The 22,889-nt window shown below is 38.4% G+C and overlaps 1 long non-coding RNA gene across 1 annotated transcript; it reads left to right on the top strand.

Annotated features, from left to right (window-relative positions):
* Positions 1-892: 892 nt before the first annotated feature.
* Positions 893-2,553, top strand: LOC134478610 (uncharacterized). The gene is made up of 3 exons (XR_010051362.1): positions 893-949; positions 1,037-1,164; positions 2,246-2,553. It is a non-coding gene; the product is annotated as an uncharacterized LOC134478610 (long non-coding RNA).
* The last annotated feature ends 20,336 nt before the right edge of the window (positions 2,554-22,889 follow it).

Raw genomic sequence — 22,889 nt, 5'->3', positions numbered from 1 at the left:
TTTCTACAAAATATTTAGGAAAGGTTACTGAATGAAAATTGTCTTTCACAATCTATCAAATTTCACTGTTCTAATCTGATAGGAAGAATTTTCCAAGAAGAGAGAATGTTTGCAAATACATTGGCTGCAAAACAGAAGTTTGGTTAGAGACTATGACCATGATACAGGACAAGCTTCTCAGTGATCTGGAAATTCAGTAAACACATTAAAATGTTATGATTGTCTTAAATTTTCTTATGAAATTATCTGCATATTTTATAGATTTAACTACATTTCAGACACAGAGATGAAGAAATGTGTGACTTTCACCTGAGCCATGCTACAGTGAGTCCTAGTCCATCATGACGCATTTATTACCTAAACGTCAGGTGTTTTTGTAGGTACTCAGTATGCATGGCAGGCAAAGTTAGCCCATCAGTGCTTAGAGGACACCTACCTTCTATGGGTGCACAATATTCAAGAAAACTATGTAGTATTTCCCACATGATGTGACACCCTCCCTTAAATGTGGGAGATACCCCAAAACCAAGAACGGATCCCTAGACCCACTGAGTTTTGAGATTCCTATATATGCTTTGAATTGCCATACACAAATTTATATATCATGATTAACTGCAATCCATAAATTATGTACAGTAAGAGCTTAGCATCAATTTAAATCTAATAATAAAATGGAACAATTGTAAAAATATATTGTAATAAAATTTATGTAATGTAATTCCTCGTCTATTTCTAAGTATCTGTGGCACTGTGTTCCCTCCCATCCTTGTGGTGACTGGGATGATAACAATGAGCAGGTCATGAGGTGAAGGACAGAGGCCCTATGACACAAGCACTGTCATTTGTGATGATTTGTGACCTAGATGGCCGCTAGGCACTAAAGCTCTGTAGGTGCATGTGGTCCGCACACACTGAGGATGACCCGCATACAGGGGACACTGCTCTGGATGTAGTGGATTTATCCAGGTTACGTGAAATGATACACAGCTTAGATATTACGGATTGCTTAATTCTGTTTTTCTATTTAATATTGTAGGCCCGCACTTGACCACAAGGAACTGAAGATACTGAACAGTGTTTGTGGATCGGAGTGGACCGGGGCTGCAGGGCACAGGCAGCGAATCCCGCAGAGTGGCGATGCCGGAATTTCTTCCTCCCCATCAGGTGTAGTGCAGGCTTTAGGGCAGCTTCATGATTTCCTGTTTTCTTGAGAAAATTGTTAAAAACTTTTCTCAAAATGTAGACAGTTTTCTTGGGGAAAAAAGGGAAATGATTAAGAACACCACTAACTGGCATAAAGATGAAAAATATCAATACATCAAAAAGTTATTTTCTGTAAAAAGAGTAATTAATAGCACCCACAGACCATGCTGTAATTTGGAGAAGTATTTGCAGTTCAAATGTTAGTCTATTATCTAATTTACTACAATGACATTTTCACATCAAAATATTAGGGAAGGAAATATATAGTTTCAATAAACAAAAAATAACTGACAAAAAACAATGTAAATTTGTAATTCCAAAGAACTCTGTAACAGAGGTGATCAGTATTGGTCAGGAGGAAGTGAAAGTGGCATCATTTGTAAATATTACACTAATATTACATACTGTAAATTTAAGAAAAATCATTACAATAGGAAAATTTAAGTTTCTGAATATATATTTGTATGGAAATATTAATTTCCATTCCATAGCTTTGAAATGATATAAAAATAATTTCAATTACAGAAAAGTATGGAAGTATTTTGACAAATGTCTAATAGGCCATTCTTAATAATACCATGTAATAAGTTTTCTAACTTTTGTGAGAAAATATAATCAATGTAATTCATGCATGGTTAGGAAAAGATAAAAACTATAAAGATGTCAATTTTTCATATATTTTATTAATTAATAAAATTCATAGAAAGTGCTAGGAATACAGCATTTTAGAATATTTTATAATACTGTATAACACATTTAACACCCAACTTGGTTTTTTTGTCTTTTTTTTTGTTGTTTTGTTTTGTTTTGTTTTGTTTTGTTTTTTGGTGTTTTTCCTTTTTATCAGTACCAGGGATCGAACTCATGACTGTCTGTTTACAAGGCAGGCACTTATGCCGCTGAGCTAAATCCCCAGCCCCTCATATACATTTTTGAAATATGTGTGTTCTATGAGTACATCAGTCTTATTAATAATACCTTACTTTTTCTGGTTCCACATGTACTAATACACATGTTCCACCAGCTTTCTGCTTATTTATAGTGCTGTGCCAGCAGCATTAGGAGCATTTCACTCACAAGAAAACAACTCAGGAGCAGCCGTGATGAAGGACCCTCATGCACACGTCTGGACTAAATCATTTCCAGTCCTGCTGCCCATTGCGGCCACCATCTCCACGGAGCAGAGGAGAGTGCAGGAACACAGTGCAGAGAAGGCAGGAAAGTGCCAACCTGCCTGCTCCTCCCAGGACAGCAGCCCTAATCTGTGTCACCCAAAGCCCTGCCTTCAGCTCAGCAGTGGCTGACACCTGCTTAACGTGTTGCCTTCTGCTAATTCACGGCTTCTAATTAAATTACTTCAATGCTCACCTCGCCTCACATGCATTTAGTCTATGCCTGCTGACATTCTTGCTGTTCACAGGGAAACATGGGAACATAATAAAGTGTACCGCCCACAAAGTGTTGCCAAGTGTATGGACAGGTAGATTTTTAAAAAGAACAATAACCTGATTCTTAAACTTTCGCAGATAATTCTCTTACGAATTGACTAACGAAGGCAGCCTGATGCATGTGAGAGCGCAAACATGTGGTGTTTTCTTCGTTGCTTTCTGAACACGTTACTGTTCCCGAAAGTCAAAATTTCCCGTAGTCTTTTGAGTCACAGCCAGAACAACTGAGTGGCAAATACTCATCCCCGTGTTTTTAAACTTCTCTCTCAGGGCTTCTCCTTCCTCCTCCTCTCCCCACTGCCAAGTAGGAACTTGGATACCCTAGTTCAGGGCAGCCTTTCTCCTGAGACTCTCAACATCCCTTTTGCAGAAATGAACAAGAATTTCTTCTCCATTTAGTTTTCTTACATGCACGCAGCTGTTTTTTTTAGGTTCCTCGTTTTCCTTTCCTTTCTTCTCTTTTCTGTATCATTTCACACTGTTGACACTAAGTAGACTGCTTGATTATCTGATCATCTCTTTGGAATGTGGATCATAGGATCCAAAGAAGATTGAGAATCCTCTCTCCCTTGGAGCAGAGATAGGAGTGAAGGTGCCACTCACAGAGGCACTGACTAGTTCTGGGTTGGCCCTTCCTCAATCCTGCGGTCACTGTCTGAGAGAGCTATGCACTGACCCCCATGTCTCTCCATCCCTGATTGGGGGCAGCAACCCCTCATGTTTGTCTGTGTGCCCTCACTGGATCCAGTGCGCTGCTTCCTGTCTCCCTACATGCACGTGGATGTATGGTACACTGGCAAGTGGCAGCCACAGAGAGATCATGAGGCAGAGTCCCAGCAGTTACCAATTACATTGCTTTGAAGCCTTATAATGTTTTCATTCATTAGTTGGAATGGTTTTATCCTGGTTTGTTTGATTTTATTATTTGTGATGGGATAAACAGCTATTTCTGAGGAAAACAAGACATTATAATAGCCAGTGCTGATTTTATATCATCTAGCTCTGAAGTCCTACGATGCTTCTGTTCTTCTGTTTCCACTGGTTCTATCATGTTGTATCTTATTGGATTTTATTATGTGTGATAGTATAAAGAAAATTTCTGTGGTAAATGAGATAATATAGTAGCCACTGTTCACATTCTGTTATTTGGTTCTGAATACCTTGCAATACTTTCATTCTCTTGTATGGTTTTATACTATTTTGTTATGTTTGATACTACTGTATATGAAGTTATGCTCAACTATTTCAAAGAAAGAGACATTATGGTAGTCACTGTTAATTACAGGTTGTCTTGTGGTAAAATACTGTGTTGCTTACATTTTTCTGTTCTGATCTGCTTTGTTATGTCCTCTTTTGTCTTAATCTCTTTAAAATAAAAAAATTAAAAATTTGGTAAATTAAAAAAAAAAAAAAAAACAAAAAAAACAAGATTTTTTGTCCTGCCCCTTGATCAAGAATTGTTCCTAGTATGTCTCCTCTTCACTGTGTTGCACCCTACTGAGCAGAACCGGAAGATGAATTCTTAAATCCACACATAAACTATTACCTTTGGCAAACTACCGGAGATTAAGATTCAAATGTAATGCCACTGCCCCTAAAAGCATTAAAGAGAAAAGGCTCCCTTTCCTACACAAACCTGCATCACTGCCACACCACAGGAAGCCAGCTGTCACTCATCATTGCCACATACACTGCGGGGAAGTAAGCAGAGTGGACCAGTCTTTCTCTCCTCTGTGCTGCCTCCTGCTCAGGTCAGCATGGCCCAGATGGAGCCAGTACCTTTTGCACCTGCACACTTCATTCCCCCCAGTCTCTGGTGATTTCCACAGGCCTTTGTGAGCCAGGTCACCTTCCTGGAGGGCATCCTGCACTGTGGATGAGCCATGGTCTTCCTATCCTCGGTGTTGAGTGGACATTTCCACGAACCACACTGCAGCCAGCCCTGTGTCCTGGTTCTCTGAGCCCAGCCCCCCACAGGGCCGGGTCTGGGTGCCCACCCTATTCTTAGGCTCCAGCCTGCAGCCCTGGGCCAGCTGTAGTCATGTCTGCTTCTGTGACCTCAACTGTATTAACATCTGAAGGAAGTAGGACAATGTGGTGTTTGTCTTCATGTTTCGCTTATTGCATTTAGCTCAGTGCTGCGTGGAAGATCTGCCTGCGTGGTATGGAGTCACTGAACTGGACTCAGTCAGGGTGGGGCAGCTGCAGACTTTGTGGTGCCAGGGAAGATAAATGGAGGTAAGTGGGCACCGGTGTCTGTTCATTCATCTCTAAGAAGGAATAGGTGTCCCCTGAAGAGGACTGGGAAAGAAACATGACGCAGTATCTGCACCCTGGCCCTCATCCCTTATCTCCTTCCTGTAATCTTGGGTGCAGATTGAAAGTCTTAGAGCAGATCCTTTGGGGAGCAGGATGCCGTGGGCTCTTGGAGGAGCCTGAGGAGCTCCCTGGCAGTCCCAGATCACCACTGCCCCGGCCTTGCAGCCCAGGGTGAGGCTTGTGGAGCCTCAGAACAGCCCTGCAGCCTGTCCTGGAGGATTGGCCTTGTGACTCACTGTGAAATTCCTCAAGGCTGAGCACGAGATGCAGCAGGCACTGAAGTCCCATGGGGGGACTGGCTTTGGAAATGTTGACACAGAATAACTAGATGCAAATCTCTGCAAGAACTGTGATTGGTGTATTCCAGGGTAGCACAGGAATTCAAATGTAAAGATAAATAAATTGAAAAATAAGAATCACTGGCTGAGAGTCGAAAATAAATGATCAGGAAGGTAAGAGAGCAAAGCGAAGAGTTTTTTTCTGCTTGGTTCCAGTGTGTAGCAGAAAGCAGGAAAACTGGAGTGCTGCTTCTAAGTGTGACGCCTCCTTGCCAAGTGTAAAAGCCAGTTTTACACTGATATTTTCAGTAAATATTCTTGAGAAATATTAGTTATAAGAAGTTGCTGAATGAGCAGGAATTGTAAGCGTTGTTATACTCTGCAGGACACAGCAGTAGGACCAGACAGGCTGATGCCTCGGGCTGATAAAGGTGAAGCCTGATGGAGATACAGAGATACAGAGAAGTTCATTCACACTGGGTGATGTCACGAGAATCAGAAACCATAATTCAAACCAAAAAGCCAGTTGTTTGTTGTGAGAGGCTGGACACTGCAGAACAGGAGGTTAGGGGCTGAAACCCAAGATGGAGCTACCAGTGTCCTCTGTGTGTGTGTGTGTGTGTGTGTGTGTGTGTGTGTGTGTGTGTGTGTGTGCATGTATGTGCATGTGTGTGTGCATGTGTGTGTGTGCATGTGTGTGTGCATCAGTGTGTGTGTGTGTGTGTGCATCTGTGCATATTTGTAAAAGGAGAAAGATGTATACAATCTGAAGAGGAACCAGAGGATCTTTGTGCTTTTGTGTTCCCAAGTTTAACTCTTCCCTGGGCCCCACGTCCATCCTTTTCTGCTGTGAGACAGGGGCTCAGCAAGTCATCTGGTACAGCAGGCCTCTGGCCCAGCCTCCCAGGAGCAAGGACCGCAGGCAAGTCCCACCGGAGGGCGGGGGCTGCTTTCCTCCAATGTGGTTCAAAGCTCTGGGGACAGTGCTGGCTGATCCTCGTGGCTTGTAGCCCACACTGCACTCTCTGGGATAATTTTAATGAACACTACAGGGTCCAGAGCTTAGCTTCCCCTAAGGAACAATCGCAGTTGACCTCACTCCTCCGTCTCTCCAAGGGGAAGGCAGATTTGCTCTGTAATTTTGCTCACCATCATCTGCGGAGTCACACACATACAAACCTCTGAAACCAGGGCTCAGCCACCTGGCAGTTTCAGGACAGGTATTTGTTCACCTACCATTCATTTAGCACGTGGCGGCAGTGCGCAGTGTTGACCGTCAGCCTGGGGTTTGACGCTCATCTTGCACCCGGTTTGCTCCAGAGCAGCCACAGTCCAAAGGGAACCACCGCTGCTTCCCTTCCCCAGCTCCGCCTCGCCTCACTGAACAGTCGGCCTCCTAACAAGGTTCTTTATTTTGCTCCTTACAGGGTGTGTATTTTGGGATTCTCGCGATGGAGACCATTCAGTCGCTAACCCTGCGTGACTAACTCTTTCACTTGGCATTATGGCCTCAGATCCTCTCGTTTCCCAACAGCTGCCTCGGATTTATCCTTCTTTTCGGGTGAGCTGCGCTGCTGCACGTGGGCACGTCCGTCCTTCATCCATTGCTTGATGCGTGCACAGGAGCTTCTGTGGTTTAGCTGTTAGCTGCTGTGAACATGTAGCAGGATAAATTTAGTTTTTCAGATAAAATACCCCAAAGAGGCACAGTCGAATCAAATGAATTTCTATTTTTATTTTTATGAGACTTCTCCATACCAGTTTCCGAAGTGTAAGTTTGCCTTCCTGCCAACAAAGCATAAATTTTTGTTTTCCCTCACCATGCGGCTGGCATTTGTTGTTTTTGACTTTAAATAACGGCCATTCTTATTTAAAAAGAAGTCCTCAGTGCTGTCTTCCTTAGCATTTCTCTAATGGTTAAAGATTCTCAGCATTTTTTCATGGATTTATTGGCCATTTGCACTCCTTCAGTAAAGCCTCTATAGATTTTATTTTTTCTTCAGCAGATGTCGTGTTTCAGCTTCTGGTGCAGGCTTTTCATTCATTTTGAGCTGTTTCAGTGCCATGGGAAGATATGGATTGAGATTTATTATCCACATGTGGATAATCAGTTATCTCAGCACCATTTCTGCTGTTTTCGCCAATGTGAGCTGTTAGCCCCTTGGTGGGAAATCGCCTGGTTTAAGGGGATTGTAGTTATGTCTGCATCACCTGTTCTTTTCCACAGGCCAATAGTTCTACTTTTGTCCCTATATGAGGTTGTTTGCACTATGGTGGCATTGTAGTAAATCTTAAATTATGACATTGTAATGCCACCTGTCTTATTCTTCTCGCCCAAGATGCTTTGGCTAATGTGATTCTCTTTTGGTTCTATATAAAATTATCTCTTCTAGTTCAGTAAAAAGCTAATGACATTTTGATTGACTTGAATCTATACATCATTTTTAGTAATATGGTAACTTTGATGATGTTAATTCTGCCCATCCAAGGAAAGGGGCATCTTCCCACTTTCTGAAGTCCCTTTCAGTCTCTTTCCAGAGCATAATTTTCTTTACAAAGGTCCTTCATTTCCTTGGTTATATTAGTTCCAAAATGTCTTCTGAGGCTCTCATGAATGGGACTAGTTTCAGGATTTATTTCTCAGTTGATTTATTAGTGTATGCTGCTGATTTTTGTTTTTACTTTGTGTCCTACAGTTTTGCTGAATTTATTATTTCCAGGAGTTTTCTGGTGGAGTTCTCTGGATCCTTTATGTAAGGGAAAACACGGAGATGGCTACTACTTACCCTCTTTTGCACACACACAGAAATCTTCCATGTGTGTATCTGTGCATGCATGTGTATATATGATGTGTGTGTTTATGGATAGGATGCATGTGTGCATGCGTGTGTTTCCACACCTCCAGCAGAGCACTGGCTCTGGTGCCCTGTCTGACTTGCACCTCTCTGCTTCTCAGGCAGGCCCAAGGGATTCTCTGGACATGGGTTGACATCCTGCAGCCCAGGTCTGGCTTCAGTCAGGGAAACTGCTGAGCACACCTAACCTCAGGCTCCACCTTGCTCATGGACAGGAAGAGTGACTGATGGGTGCAGAGCAGAGAAGGAGAATGAAGTGAAAAATGCACACACAGACACATATGTGTGTGTGCAAATATGTATAAACAGAAAAAAAGAAGAAAAACTCCTGGTACTGATTTGGAAAATTCTTACTTCTTTTCACCTCTTCTCTCCAGTAGGATTCTTTCTTTTACAAGGCGAAGAACCCTGGAAACCTCAGCTCGGCAGGTGAATTCTCCTTAGATCTACTGTCTCTGTAGCATTCAGTGAAGCACTGCCCCTCCTTGTGTGTGACCAGGCCTTTCCAGGAGTTCTACTAAAATTTAAAATAAAGACCAAAGCTTTACACAATGATGCTATTCACTGAGTAAAAACGTTCTCTAAACATTCTCATGATTTGGCAAGTACAAGATAAAGTTCTCAGAAGGTAGCGGTGAAATCCACAGGAACACATCTTGTTCTGTTTGTGTGAAAAAAAAAAAAATCCAGTCTGCCACGTATAAGTGTGTGTTCTCATCTCACAGCTGAACTCATCATTAGTAATGAAATCTTTTTCTTTGTCTGAGTATCTAAAGCCGCTGCTCATAACCTCTGGATCTTTGTATGAGCTGAAACAGCCATTCACTCACTTCTCTAGACTCCATGGAGTGTGACCCGGTGCCATAAGACATGTATGTGTCAAGGCCTTCTTTTCTCTAGGAGTAACTTTGAAGCAGTCTAATTATAAATATAGAGTGCTCATATAGTGTGTCATAACCACCAATGCTATAACACGAGTACATTTTCCAATTTCATAATTATTTATCCATCTTCTGGTTCCATGATCCAGCAAAATTCAGAAACTTGCTCATGCATGATTTTGAAATGATGATAGTGAGAGAAAATGCTAAACCAAATGAATGGATTTGTTTTAACCCTCCAATTTTTCACGAATGATATGTGTCTATTGCATGTGATTTTAATCAAATGTAAGAAAGTTATTCAATAATCCAATTTAAAATTTTATCCAGTTGCTGAGTTTTCCAGTAATCTTCTTGTGGTTGCAGTTTTCCAAATCATTTTTTACTCAGTCAGATTTAAAATATTGCTCTAGATTTTCTTTATTCCACCGAAGTGACACTTTGAAAGTTATGCCTTGTGTGTTACAGAAGATGGACTGAAAGTAGATTCAATAAACTGTCTGTCTAATTTATACTGTACACAGCATCATCTGGGGACCCTGTGCAATAAGGTGCAAAGAGAAGAGATAAACAGTGCTTCTGGCATTTCAAGTGTGCAAGGTTTTGAAGCCCCAGATACTCTATTTTGTTAGCTGTTTCTTTCTCTACTTCAAGAACCTGTTTGACAGCTCTACAGCTTTCCCTATATCCCAATCTTAGAAATATTTGCAATCAAATGTTTGCTAGACTTCTTTACAAAGTTTTAGAGCTGGAACAATCAATATTACCTTTATTAAAAGGCATATAACTTCTATTAACATAAATACTATCCTTCTGAGATAATAGTTGATGTTTTCATCAGTGAATAAATCACCCATTTGTTAATCCCAAGCCCTTGCATTCTTTAAGGAAGAAGATTCCACTTGATTCCAGACCAAAACAAAAGGTGTAAGGAGATTGTGATGAATTAATGTCCATATAGCAACATTAACTTACAAACAGCCACAGGTATGTCTTCCAAATAATGTGTGTGAAGCTCACTAGAGAGCAACTGTACTGTACTAATCAAATACAGTGAAAAGATTGTAAGTCAATGTCTTATTGAAGTTTGTAACACTTTCATCCTAAGATTCATTGCCCTTTTATACCTAGTAACTGTCCCTTACATGAAGGTAGAATTCAGTTCAATTTGCAAATCACATTCATCATATTTGAAGTAATAATTTAATAGCATCCTAACATACTATGCACCCATGAAGAATTTAAGGGATTACCCCACCTAAATAATTTAATATTGTAATCACTTGTGATTTCAAACAATGATTATCAATCGTATGAATCAGCAAAAATAAACAGGAAAATAAGGTAAGAAATTGTTTTTAAAAGTACTAAAATGCTATTGATATATATGCTCTCTTATGAAGTCATATGTATTTTGGACTATAACCACATCGAATTAATTTTATCTTTTGTCATGGTCTTGTTTATAAGGAGTGCATTTCTTGGTAATTCCAATAGAGTGAGGGTTTACATTGGATCATAAATTTGACCTTGGTTTTTGGGTGAGAAATGCTTTATGATCCTCTTATTCATCTTCTGACACTAAGCTGTAGCCATAAGAATAGAACCATTGCCCTGTGATAAATGTCATCTTTATGAACACATTTTCAGGATGCAATAAAGATGCTACAGTGGAAAAACACAAAAGTTAAAGAAAATATTTATTTATAAAATCACATACAATACGGATTTAATGCAGTATTTTTATAATTGGGATAGGAAGATAACATCATTTATAGTCTATGCACTGTAAATTGACGGTATTTTAAATAATGATGCTTATCTGTGGAGATGAAAAAGATAATTTTTAATAAATGCTTCCACAATGAAATCCGTTTGTAAACTGATTGCTCCACAATATGATTTGTGCTTCATCTATGTGTTAGCAAATGTTTATATTTTAAAGATGAAAACTCATGGCTTTTCACAGGTCCCCTACATATTTTTTCTTAACTGTATATCTGAAAGGAAGATTCATTTGTAAAACAATTTAAGCATTCAATATAAGTTACTTTATTTAAAACAAATAGAGAAAGTACTTAGTGAGTTCCGCAGTTTGAATTGGATTTGATGACCTCATATTCTTCTGCCTCCCTGACAGTGATCCACAATCTCTGTGTCCACCAGCAGATTGGGACCTAGAAGTGTCCTCTACAGTAGATAGTGGCTGACTCCAGATCAGAATTCTGCAGAAAGGAGCTTGGTGTTCAGGTACCTTGTTCTGCAGTTGCTGAGATGGTGAGAAAATACACCAACACAGATGCTCTGGACTCTGCCCGGATCCCTTGTAAATCACAACCTGGTGACACTGTGTTAATACGACAGTCAGTTTAGAAAGTGAAAAGGATTATTTTGACCCAAAATTTCAGAGGATCCATGACCTCTGGTTGCAGAACTTTGGCCCTGTAGTGAGGAGGCATACAATGATGAGAGCCTGTGGTGGAGCAAAACTGCTCTGTGCATGGCCAGAAAGAAAGAGAGAAAGGAGAGCCTGGAGCCCAACCCCAGGGCTCCTCACCTGCAGTGAGTTCAGGACCTGGACTAGACCTCACCTCTCCAAGTGTGGCATGTCCGGGACCAATCCTTTCATACATGGCCCTTTAAGGGGTCATTCGAGACCCAAACTATAGTGAAAGAAAAACGCAAGGACTGAGTCAGCTCTGCAGTGCATATTTCTGGGGTGAGCAGGACCTCATTAGAATGACTACGCTGCAGCTCCTGTGGTAAGGAGGTTCATGCTCATGGCATTGGAAACACAGCCAGCAGGGTCTGCATTAAGACTCCACTTATGCAGTGCAGTTGGCTCTCACTGAAAACCTGAAGCCCCCTTTCCAGACCTTAAGCAGATACACAGGCCTTCAGAGGATTAATTCTTCTAGTTACTTGCAATTTTTTACAAAAATTCCTTTATATCCTAAAGGAAAATAGTGTCATTTTAAGTTTTTACTTAAAGTACAGAACTCATACAGATCCTATCAAGACAAGGCTTTCTCTCCTTTCCAACAGAATGTGCTGGAAGTTGACCAGCAGAGCATGGGCATTTATGGTGCCTCCTTTGGCATCTGTTGCTAAGGATACTAGTTTTGTGACATCCTAGTAGCAGAGTGACTTACCAACTGCTGGTTGTATGCTCAGTGAAATAATGCGGCTCGTAGTTAAGTGAATTTTGTTTACGTTCCTCCGCATCATATTTGCAAGTTATCAAAACTTGTTGAGTGGCTGTAATGATTTGTGCCTTTTGCGAAATAGGAATCAATTGTATAAACATATATTATAATAATTCATCCATTTATCTACTTTGATTAATATTGCACATTTTCCAGGTTTGTGCTAATGTACACTTATTAAGATTTCACAATATGTCTTGGTGAAAAGTATGTACATGTCACTACAGAATGTTTCTTATAGATAAAGTGGTTAAGTCATAGGTATCCATGCAGGGGGCTGTACTTACTACAGTCAAGTCATTTTCAGAGATGATCTGTAACCCCTGCCACATATAGAATTTCAGTAAATTTGCTATTTCATCCTCCATCTGTGCAGCAGCCTCACTGAGGCATTGGCCACTTGTTTCAGCTATTTACAAGAGTGTGCAGAACTCCCTTTATCCTTTAAGATTTAAGATCTTTTGTTTTACATAGAACATGCTTCAGTATACAGAATGGTGAGTTTTCATAAAGGACTCACTCATCATTATGATGCTCACTCATTATCTCCAGAGCGACTCCATTCTCTGAGTACGCTGTCAGGAGCTCTGATGAGTTTGAGAGTACTGAGTGCCATGTGTGGGAGATGATGTTTAAAACATGAGGGAAAAATGACAGTAACAGGCAGGTGGCTTGAGACACAAGTTCTGTCCAGCACAGGCCATGACCCAGCTTCCCTGCACACCAGCTCCATTCCTTCCCATGGAGTGAGGCAGCTGGACCACAGCAAATGCAGGCTGGGCTTTGCTGCCCACGGAGTCTGCCGAGAAGCTTCAGTAGTTCTATGAAATTTGAGGCAGCAGGAGGAGAGAGAGGATGCAGGAATAGGAAGGAAACTGAGAGACATCTGTGACCCACCCATTCCTGAAGGAGAGCTCTCAGCAGAGGGAGTCAGGGAGAGCACTGTCTTTGATTTATTATGGTCTGGCAGAATTTGTTTGCTTTTGAGGTTTTTGGTTTAAGTAAGGGAAGCATCTCTTTCTTTCCCCTTACTTTCAAGCTTCCTGTCAGTGTACTTAAAATGTGTCTCTTTTCCAAACATGACACTAACTCTGACATGCTGCCTTTGTTATGTACATTACGTAGTTCACATTACACACGCACGCACACACACACACACACACACACACACACACACACACTTCAACTATCTTGCATCTGATTTTCTATTTCTCCTTCACTTTATCCCTTTTGCTTTCCATTTTGCCAAGTTTCTACAATTTGTTACCATTCCACGTTTTAAATGTACTGAATCTTTTTTATTTTAAAGAGAATAAAAGACAATAAAATGATATAAAATTTCAAAACACAATGATAGAAAATTAACAACGGTTATTATATTCTATGTTGGTGTCTTCAAAATATCTGCTCAGATTCCCAGATAGGGGCTTGTACAATTGATCATATAGTACAAGCACCATCTTTCCATTCAATTAACTAACAGAATGTGCAGTACAGTTACCTTAGCTATGTGGTATACATGCATATATATTTTTTCCTTTGTTACTGCTTTCCACATTCCAATTGTTTTTTTTCCTGTTGAACAGTTTCTTTCCCTTTTCCAGTATCTATTGTGCCTTTTGGATCTTATTTACTCTTATGGTTTCTTACACTAGGACACATTATAATGTTTACATATACAAGTTTCATTTATTTTGCTTATGAATATGGTCTCTAGTTGTATCCATTTACCTAAAAAAACAAAAAAACAAACAAACAAACAAAAAAAAACAAATGTATCTTTCTTTATAACTGAATAGTAGTCTATTACATAAAAATACTACAATTTTTTATTCATTCCTTGGTTTATGGGCTTTTTCATCATTTCTAAGGCTTATTTATTACAAATTATGCTGCTATACACATCGGTGTACTTATATCACTGTGGTGGGAAGTTTTCAGTTCTTCTGGAAATATCCCTGAGGGGAATAGCTGTGCCAGTGGGACCTCTATTCCTAGTTTTGTGAGGAATCTCCACCTTGATTTCCACAGTGGTTGTACCAGTATATACTTCCACCAACAGTGCAGAAAGGTTCCTTCTTCCCCACCAGATTTATTATTGGTTGATTTCTTGAAGGTAATCATTCTTTTTGGAGGGAGATGGAATCTCAGTATTGTTTTAATTTGCATTTCTCAAATGACCAGTGGTGCTTAACCTTTTTAAAAATATATTTATTTTCCATTTGTATTTCTTCAACTGAGAAGTGTATATTCATATCAGATGTCCATTTTTGGATTGGGTCTTTGAATTTAGGAGTCTAATATCTTCAATACTTTATACATTATAGATAAAAATCCTTTGTCTGAAGGATAGTCATCTAAAACTTTTTCCCACTCTATAGATCTTCTTTTCATTTGGTTGGTGATTTCTTTCCATGTGAAAAAACTTTTCATAAGATGAGATCCCAGTTGTTGATGCTTTGAATTACTTCCCATGTTGTTAGTGTTTTGTTCATGAACTCTCTGCATACCACTATGCCTTCAAGATTTTTACGGACTTTATCTTCCAGTAGATTTAGTGTTTTTGATTTAATATTTAGGTCTTTGATCCATTTTGATTTTAGTTACATATATGATGATAGTCATGGGTCTAGTTTTAGTCTTTGGCATGTGGAAAGCCAGTTTTTCCAGCACAATAGTTTTTTTTTTTTTTTTTTTTTTTTTTTTTTTTTTTTTTTTTTTAAGAGGCTATCTTTCTTCCAATGAACATGGTTTGGCATCTTTGTCAGAGATAAAGGGACTGTGTGTCTTTGTGGTTTCATCTGTATATTTTGTTCCATTGATTCTCAGGTCTATTTTTGCCAGTACCATGTTGATTTTATCACAGTAGCTTTGTAGTATAATTTCAATTCAAGAATTGTGTTGTTTGCTATCTTGCATTTGTTGTCCAGGATTTCCTTTGCTATTCTGAGTCTTTTCTCTTTTCAAATAAATTTTAGGAATGTTTTCTCTAGATCTGTGAGGTATGATAAAGGTATTTTGATCATAATTGCATTAAATCTATGTAAAAGTTTGGAAGTATGACCATTTTTACAATGTTGGTTCTTCCTATCCAAGAGCAAAGGATGTCTTTCCATTTTTAGAGATCCTCTTTGATTTCTTTTTTAGAGTACTGTAATTTTAAATGTATAAATATTTTAATTCCTTTGTTAGATTGATTCCTACATATTTCAATTTTTTTCAATTTATTATTGTGAAGGGTGTCATTTTCCTAAATTCACTCTCAGGCAGTTTGTTTTGTGTGTATAGGAATATTACTGATTCTTGAGTATTGACTTTGTATTCATCTACACAACTGAATTTCATAATTAAATCTAGAAGTCTTTTGGTGGAGTTTTTTCGTCTTCTAAGTAGACTATCATGTCCTCTGTGAGTAATGATAATTTCACTTCTTTCTTTCCTATCCTTGCTCCTTTTATTTCTCGCTCTTGTTTAATTCCTCTGGCTAATGTTTCCAGAACTATATTGAGTAGAAGTGGTGATAGTGGGCATCCTTGTCTTGATACAAATTTTGGTTGAAATCTTTCAGTTTTTGTCCGTTTAGTATGATGTTGGCTGTTGGACTGTCATAGATGGCTTTAATCAGATTGAAGTAGAGACCATCTATTATGATTTTCTCTGGGATCTTGACTATTATATGTCTGTGTGTAGATTTATTTTGATTATGACTCACTAGAGTCCAATATGCCTCACTGTCGGTATTTCTGATTCTTTTTCCATGCTCAAGAAATTTTCTGCTATTACTTCTGAAAATAGAAGTTTTATGTCATTTGTGTGGACTCCTAATTTTTTGTTGACATCTATCATTATTTTGTTGTTTTTTCTTTGCATCAGCTAGTAGCTATTGAATTGTTATTTACTAATTTCTTGTTATTTTTAAGAGAACATTTCTTCTGTGATAGCTAGCTGCAGTCCTGTCTTCAAGGTCTAAAAGTCTAACTTAAGTTTCATTCAAGTACTTTTTCCAGCTTTCAGTAGAATTTTTAATTTCCTGGATATAATTTGAATATATTTCATGCACTATAATTATTACCTATATTGTTAAATGCAGGTTTCCATCATTTTCCTATGCTCTTTTTTTATCTATGTCTTTTTTAGATGCACTCAGCAAATCAATCGTTATTATTGTTATTTATTTTTTATCTAACAGATTATTTCTGATCTGATTTCCTCTTCAGCTTAATGGAGTTGCTTCTTTGCTTCAGTTTCTATCACTTCTCCAGGAATTTGCTTCTAATTTATTTTGTGTTTATGTTTCTTGGACTTGTTCTGGGTGTGCTGGAGGTCTAAGGTTGTGTTTTGCTGATTTGTCTTGACATTTTCTCTTTCATAAAAGCTTATTTTTTTCTGTCATGCTCTCTATGAGTTTTGGTGTCAGGTAGCAATATCACTAATATCAAGGCCTCTCTAGGAAAATTCTGCTCTTCAGGTATATCTTCTTTGTGTAGGACTCTTGTTTGTGTCAATTCCAAGGTCCTACCTTTCCAATTAACTGAGAGTAGAATGTCAGTTTCTTTTTGTCACAGTGACCAGGCCTCTGATGTAGGACTCTGCTGTGGTTGTTACTCCAGAGCTTCTCAATATTGTTACACAAGGGAGAACAACTGATTATAACAGATATGATATCCTAGCTACAGCAGTACAATTAGCAATAATGATAACATCAAGCACAATTTAGAAATTGACAAACTGTGGTAACTATTAATTTTGTATTTTAAAACACAGGAGAACAGACTATATTTATATAACAGAACCAATCATAAATTACGAGTTTGTATGCAAAGTGTCCCTCCTCGGTAGAGTAGATTTACACGGGATTTGTCTGGATGATCTGGTTCCTGAGTCCAGGCTCTCACTGCACTGGCTGCCCGTGATGTGGGTGTAGCGAACTGGCCAGGCACCTGGGTTCCTCCAAGCGAAGGTTCCCAGGATGGCAGAGAGGTGATGGGCAGAATGTCACCCATTCGGCATGGCTCATTGAGGTTCCTGGAGTGGAAGACAGGCAATCAACATTTAATATTCTCTTTGAAAAAAAACTCTAGAAATTAAAACATTGATCCTTGACATATTGTCATCTACTACAATAAACTTTATTATTATGTCTTTTATAAAATTGGCTTTTCTTCTCTTCTTAGTTCTATTTGCTTATCTTAACTTTGCTTGTCACCAGTCTTTTTCAAAATTTGTGTAAACACGTCATTTTGTGCTCCTGCTAACAAACGTCATGCTTTGTGAACTTGATGTGTTTTGCCCACTTTGGAAAAAAACTTGGTCAGTATTAAATATTATTTTTATGCATTTTGTATAGTGGCCTCTCATCTAGTTCATGAACACATCTTCTGTTTCACATGTCACATGCTAAAACTGTATTAAAATGGTGGCTGGGGATTTAGCTCAGCGCCATAAGCACCTGCCTTGCAAGCAGGCGGCCATGAGTTCGATCCCTGGTACCAATCAAAAGAAAAAAAAAGTGTAAAAACTCTATTAATATGGTTTTAAAGTCTACTATTATAATCCTATAATCTTAATTTCCATAATTTCTGCTTAGCAGTTTTATAGATTCTAATTATCTGATGTGCTGCTTGGACTATATACTAGAATGAATAAATAAATATTAAGAGCTAGCTTTGTGTTAACTCAGTTTCCTAAGCCTCACTCCATGGTTTCTTGGCCTCATTGTTTTGGGTTGGTGGCAGTGAAAGACGCTACAGCAGATACATGTGATAGAGGATCTATGCTCACGTCAAGGTGACCAGGAAAAAAAGGTGACACAGGAAGAAGTTGAAGTCCCAAAGACTGGACTTTCACCCTCTAGGCTGTGCATCGTAAAGTTTTTTCCACTTGGCAATTAAACTTCCAACACAGGGAGCTACAGGAGGTGTTTAAGGTGCAAGCTTAGAACCTGGTTTGCTCAAAGCATTCTCCCTCTCCTGTAGCCTTTTCCATATACTTGATCAAGTCACTCACAATTCTCTTAAATTAGCTAATATATGATTCTGAGTTTCCTTATAAACTGCTTCACATTGATTACTTACTTTCTAGATTTTGAAAAACCATATTGCACTTGTGATTTTATTAGATAGAAATCACTGTATAAAATGATAGAGGTTCAAATGATGATATTTTCCATGGTATTCAAAAGCAATCATTATGCTCCTCATATGTACAATTTCTGAGTATCTTAATTAAATCACAGACTGCTAGGCTAAATATTTGCCGATTTATCTGTCAGAATTCAACAGCTTTACTCTGAGAATAACAACTGAATCCTTTGTGTCCTCAACTTTTTGTGAAACTTTTGCTGATATTTTGGTTTCTCGGCTTTGCCCATGCCTAGTTTTGTAATGGGAGTCAAAATCTCCTGCCCACATCCAAATGAACAAATGTAACCCTGGTGAAATGGTGCATAGCCAATTCTCTCTGTTAGTTTCCCCTTCTCTGGTTTTATAACTTCTACAATCATCAATGATTTCACATTTACCAATGTCTTTAAACCAAATATTCTATGTTTTATTTAGCATTTATGGTTTTTGTTGACTAGAATCCTATAAACCAATTTCCATCATGTAGAAATTAAGTCTCTCATCTAAGAAACTTTCTGAAGCCCAATTTTGGAGCCAAATTTGCCTGTCTACCTCAACTGAAACCTTTTATGTGAATTTGGGAGAAAAACACAAATTACTTCATTTGAAAATAATCTCAATGATTTGTGTTACAAAAACTTTATTAATAAACCACATTGGATTACCACTGAAACCCGTTTTGACAAGGGTGTTATCAGGTTTAGAGATTCCCAAGATATTCAGCAGCCAATCCTGAGATGCGATTAGAGTGGAATACAATTTCAAGTCCTTGTACTGTGTCTTTCACATTCCAGTAAGTAACTGTTATGACTAAACAGTAAAACAAAACTAAAACCTTTGCCCTTTAAAATGGACTCTCTCCTAGAAGATAAAGGTTAGTCTCACTAGATTTTATTTTCCAGTAGTAGCAACATGGCTTTTAGAGTCTCTCCTCTGGGAAAAGCATCAGAATATGTAAAGATCTTTCTTATCTCCTGAGTAATATTATTAACATTATTTTACTTTTTCATTTCTAATTTCTTATAATGGCTGCTGTGCTGGATTTTATATTGTTAGTTAAGTAAACATCTATAATTTTATATTCACTATGAAAATTAGATATAAAATTCATATTTGTGTTCAGATAATGGCAGAAAGTGACAGCCTGAACTGCGTGTATAATAAAAACATCAGTCTTACGCTGTCTGTGCATATGTCCTGAAGCCTTCCTTGTCAGAGAGCCTATTATAACTAGCTTATGCACTTACCTACGTGCTAAGGATATGTTCTCTATTACAGTCCTCAGCCCATACCCTTGAATTAAATGTTTGTGCTCATAATCAAAGTTTTATCCCTCGCCAATTTTATGAACCATAATACATCCTTCATTTCTTCTCCAAAATTAAGACTGATTTCCAAGCAACCAATATACATGTTATTATTCTGCCTTATTTTACCCCAAAAGAACTCTTTTTCTCCACCCATCTCTTTATTTTCTCCATCTTTCATTCACTTCTTCTTCCTCTCTCTTACAAAGTATTCCTCATCTCTCTCATTTCACATAGCTATAGACACAGCTGTGCTTTTCTTCAAACTGTATGAAGCAGAAGGAAATTTCACTGCAGTGTCTAATTCCAGAATAGGTCTCTGCTATTGATGTCCGTAAGAAGGCACAGTGAGAACACATAACCCCCCCCCCCACTTCTTGCAAAGACACCCAAACAAGGTGATGAATGGGCCAGTTCATCTGATGAGAATCCTGAAAAGGAAGTAAGAGGATTTTGTACTCCAGCTCTGTAGAAGAACAATGTCATCAAAGCTGGCAGGTGATTTCATGACTCATTGTCCTTTATCCTGGCGTCCAGCTGAGCCAGGGAAGGAAAAAAAGCTCCGGATTCAGCATCATTCAGGGAAAGAAAGTGAGCTGAGAGACTGCAGCTGCCTGTGAGCCCAAGCAGCACAGGCAGCAGTAGTGGCAGATGCCTATCCTGAAGGGGGAAAGGGAGGAACACCTGTGCAGGCAAGCAGCACACAAACCTGGAGAAAGTAGCTATGGAAGAGGCCTGAAAGGACCCAGACTTTCAAGCCAAACAAAATTTAGAGCTGAATAATACACTCACTGAATTTAAAAATTCATTAGAGTAGGGCACAGAAACCTGATCAGGAAGGAGGCAGAATCCATGAACTCAAGACAAGTTATTTGAAATTACTCCCTCAGAGGAAAAATGATAAAGAGTGAAGAACAATGAGGAAACAGGGAACGAGTTAGAAAGAACACGGGAGAGAGAAGATCAGGCCTTCTTGGATCAGGAGGAAAAGATGCACATTCAAGTCTTTTGAAGCTCCCCTGGGTGGACACAGAGGGGAAGGCACTGGGTCACGGTACTATCAGAGTTTCAAATGTGTATTACAGAGAATTCTCCAAAAGCAAGGAAAATGACAAACCCCTCACATGCCTTGGATGCCCCTCTGTGTTAACTGGGATCATTCATCAACATTTTGGAGCATAAAATCCCATCTAATAAATTAATTCACCTAGTGAAATTGTTCTCAAAAGTGAATTGAAAAATAAAGATTTTCTGAGATAATTAGAAGCTGAGGGAAGGTCCTGCATACAAATCCTCAGTTATAATTAGTGATTCTGAAAAAATTTAAAAGCTTCCATGATCCATATTCTCACTGCCAGTAAATGCTTCACAGTTTTTCTCATTCTTTGAAGACGTTCCCGAAGGCTGATACATGCAACTCAAAGAGGTGAAAGAAAATATCTCCTAATGTGAAACAACATAAGCAGGAAGACAATCTTTGACAAGAAAATAAAAGCGTGGCCAGGAAGAAAAAGTTAATGGTAATCCCATACTAGGGTTCCTAACTAATGTATTTTGGAAAAAAATATAAATTCCAAAATGAAAACTGAAATTTAAAGAAGAATGTTGTAAAACAGTGAAGTCAATGTTGTGGTAAGAATAACCAGAAACGGTAAATGATGAATATTTTCTGTTTATAACTGCAAAAAAGAAAGACAACAGGAATATAGAAAATATTCCAAATAGAGACACTAGGAGTCAGAGCAGTCTAGTATCTTCTGGCTGTTCGGAGGAGGACAGATTCCTGATTAGAGTTACATATGGTTCACGTGAATACTCCTCTTAAAATTTCCAGAATGATTCTGAAGTTACAAGAAGGATCATGTTAACTTATAAAAAATAAAAATGCAATAAAGGAAAATTTGTACTTAATTGGCAAATAACTATGAATAAAAAATATTAAAAATAGAATTACCAAAATATGATTGTAGAATTTACTGTAATAATATTGTAAACCACAGCGAATACAAATGAAAATATAAGATAAAGTTAAGCAATACAAATAGAAAATACCTGGAAATAAAAAGGTATCAAATTATAAAGAAAATCTGAACAAAATGCAAATGTGAGTGCAGCCACATTAACGAAGATGTGCATTGTGTCAGAAACCATTAATAAAGAAGTCATTAGAAAACTTTAGTCACTTCTATCTAAAATGTCTCACTTACCATGCAAGCAATAAAATAATTTCAGAGTTCATAAGCCAAACTTAAAGACAGATGTGGTGAACTGACAAGTTTGGAAACCAAAGATGTTTAATTTTAAAGTATGTATAGTACTAATTAGGCACAAAAACCACAGATATGCCTAGTATATCCAAGCAAATTAGAGTTAAATTTAAAATTAACAAGTTTAACAAGATCTTGATTCTGCCTGTGCACTAAAGGTGTATCAATAATTTAAACACAAAATTCAATCTATGTAGAGAGGTATAATAGTGGTACCAGAAATAACGAGACGATCCCAGGCCAAAAGTATGGGGCACATCAAAGAGCCACGGGAACCGACCTTAAGGATTTTCCAGGGATCAAAACACGATCAATTTGAGTACAAAATAATGCTGATTTGGAATAGAACCCAAAGTGTAAAACATCACGGTGATTTAAATTTAATATAAATTAAAGGGAAGACAGACAAACTTACTTCTAAAAAAATTCTGAAAAGATGTCACAATTCCTCAAAGGTGAGTTACATCTCACACCTGAATTCTAAAAACAGATTAGATAATAGCAATGTGGTAAATCTAAAACACAGAAGTGTGGCCAATGCTGTCTTTAGTAATTCCTTTTTATTGCTGTTGCCTTTGTCTCTTAAGATTCCTACCACTTCTGTTGTATTTTATAAAGTACCACAAGCCTGGGGGTGGCGGTGCACCCTTGAGTCTCCAGCACTCTGAGAGACTGAATTCAGCCCTCTCTCACCAATGTATCCATAAGACCCCTGACCTGTCCCCTTCAGCAACAGTAAGGACTAGAAAGGTAAGAGCATCTTAAAAACACAATACTCCAATAAAATTAGAACTTTTCAAATTCGAGTTAACTCGTAAGCTTAGTTAACCACAATGTGCGAATGCCAGACAGCAGCTATATGATGTGACTGCCCTTATGGATTTACCTTTGCTGGGGGCAGTTTGATGAGTTTGGCCATGCGATTTGATGTTCAGTCCTTCAATCTTGTTCAGCCAACCATCACCGGAACCAGAGGGATAAGAGCAATTCCTAACACGATCAC

This window comes from Cavia porcellus, unplaced genomic scaffold (genome assembly GCF_034190915.1).
Source record: "Cavia porcellus strain 051 isolate PalLab524CR breed Dunkin Hartley unplaced genomic scaffold, mCavPor4.1 scaffold_14, whole genome shotgun sequence".
NCBI lineage: Eukaryota > Metazoa > Chordata > Mammalia > Rodentia > Caviidae > Cavia > Cavia porcellus.
The sequence above is the reverse complement of the archived record's forward strand: the minus strand, read 5'-3'. Positions and strand labels throughout refer to the sequence as shown.